This window comes from Neomonachus schauinslandi, chromosome 13, assembly GCF_002201575.2.
Source record: "Neomonachus schauinslandi chromosome 13, ASM220157v2, whole genome shotgun sequence".
Classification (NCBI taxonomy): Eukaryota; Metazoa; Chordata; class Mammalia; order Carnivora; family Phocidae; genus Neomonachus; species Neomonachus schauinslandi.
Window position 1 is genome coordinate 72,035,765 of NC_058415.1, and position 2,399 is coordinate 72,038,163.

The following is a 2,399-nucleotide window of genomic DNA, read 5'->3' on the forward strand; positions in this document are numbered from 1 at the left end:
ATGTGGTTGGGACTGTGCGGCAGAGCTCCCACCGCCTGCATTTAAGGCCGTCCAGGAGAGGGTGGAGTTCCCCCTCCCCCCAGGGGCGGAGCTGCGCGGGCGCGGGCGCGTGCGCGTGCGCGTAACTATACCTGCACCAGCTTCCTAACTGGGAACTGGGTGCAAAGATGGTGTGTGGGAGAACCAGCCGCTCAGGCAGGAAGGAGACAAATGCAGGGTCCCTGAGCAGAGCTCAGAGTTTTCTACTTTTTATTTATTTATTTGAGAGAGAGAGAGCGCGCGAGCGTGCACGCGTACGGGGCAGGGGCTGAAGGAGGGAGAGACAGAATCTCAAGCAGACTCCCCACTGAGTTCTGATCCAGCCTGGGACTAATAAGCCTAATATATTACCGGTAATTTCTAAAAATTTCTAAAAATATAGCAGCAATTTACATTCCTACCATCAATGTAGGTGAGTTTTTGTTACCTAAAGCCAACATCAAAACTGGTATTATTGTTGTATTCACTTTTTGCCAATCTGATCAGTGCAAATGAATTTATGCCCCCCAAGGGATGAGATCTGACTTTATTAAGATTTATACGCTGTACCTACCTGTATCATTTAGAATGGTTTTTTTTTTTTCCAAGTTACATAAGACTCATATTGGCTTAAAAAATAAGACATTTACTGGTTCACGTGACTGGAAAGTCCAGAAGTAGGATGGGCTTCAGGGTTGGTCTGAATCAAGATCCGGCATATTTCATCCTTACATACAAGGCTTGCTTCCCTCATGCTGACAATGGCAGCCATAGCTCTACTAACCTAAAGCAAAGAAAAATATCCATGTCACAAAATTCCTAGCAAGACTCCTCTACCTCTCATTGGTTGAAATGTCTCTAAACCAATCAGTGGCCAATTAAAGACTGAAAAGCTTGGGCCTGGGTTACCTAAACCAATCATGTGTCATCAGGGGTAGGATTCCAGTCTTCTCTTTGCTAGGCTTTCAATTTACAAGGCACTGAGTGAAAGATTCAGAACTCCAAGAGACAGACTTCTCAGCTTTCAACATAAAATAGCATTAAGTAATAATCAGATGTAAGCTGTATAGTATTGTCAGTTTTGCAGGAAAGCTGGTTTGTTTGGTGGCTTGAAAAGCTTTCAACAGAAGAGTTGAAAAAAAATCTGGGTGTCTCTGAGAACGTATATTGGATTGTTATGGCTGCCATAACAAAATACCATAGGTTGGGTAGCTTAAACAACAGAAATTTTAAGTTTCTCGTGGTTATGGAGGCTGGAAGTCCAGATTAAAGTGTTGGCAAGTTTGGCTTCTCCTGAGCCCAAGCTTCTTGGCTTGCTGATGGCCACCTTCTTTCTGTGTCCTCACGTGGTTTTCTCTGTGCATGCACATCCCTGGTATTATCTCTCTTCTTTAAGCCCCACCTAACAGTCTCCATTGAATTAGTCATCTTTTTGAAGGCTGTCTCCAAATACAATCATGTCGATTAGAGCTCACCCATTCATGACCTCATTTAACTTCAGTTACCTCTTTAAAGGTCATTTCTCTGGGCATCTGGATGCCTCAGTTGGTTAAGCCAACTGCCTTCAGCTCAGGTCATGATCCCAGGGTCCTGGGATCCAGCCCTACATCGGTCCCTGCTCAGCAGGGAGCCTGCTTCTCCTTCTCCCTCTGCCTCTTCCATCTGCTTATGCTCTCTCTCTCAAATAAATAAAATATTTTTTTAAAAAAGAATTATATCAGACACTAACCAAGTGCATAGGAGGGTAGGAAGAGGGACTAAGAGGGGAAACCAGGATGAGAGAGTGACATTCCAAGACATACAGTATATTTGTCCAAAATAACATTATTAATAGTTGTTTACAGAGGTCCCATAAGTGTGACCTTTCCTAAATTTGTTCTTACCTACAAAAGGAACCCATCTCACCTATATTGGGAGATAAAATGGAACAGTGAAAAGTGCAGGGCTTTGGAGAATGTTAACTTGGATTCAAATCTCAACCCTCCTACTGACTAACTCTGTGATCTTGTCTAATTGATTTCACCTCTTGAACTTCAGATCCCTTAGGCTCTGAGGAAGATAATAGTAATATTTGCTTCCCTGAGCTGTTGTGAGGCTTAGAAATTAGGTACTAAGGACTCCTAGTTGGTGCTGCACCGGCCACACTTCACTGTGCTGTGGGAAGAGGCATAATCATTCTCTCTCCAAATGTAGTATCTTACATGTATTAAAGGATTCTTTCAATTATGAGAATAATATTCTATCCAGTTCTATAATTATTTCACAAGCATTATCTCACCAGATCAATGCAATGGAAGTTGTAGAAAAGAAAGGAAAGAAGGTCTATTTTTAAAGTACATTGCCATAGAAAAGCATCAGAAGTAATTTCCACCAAACAGATA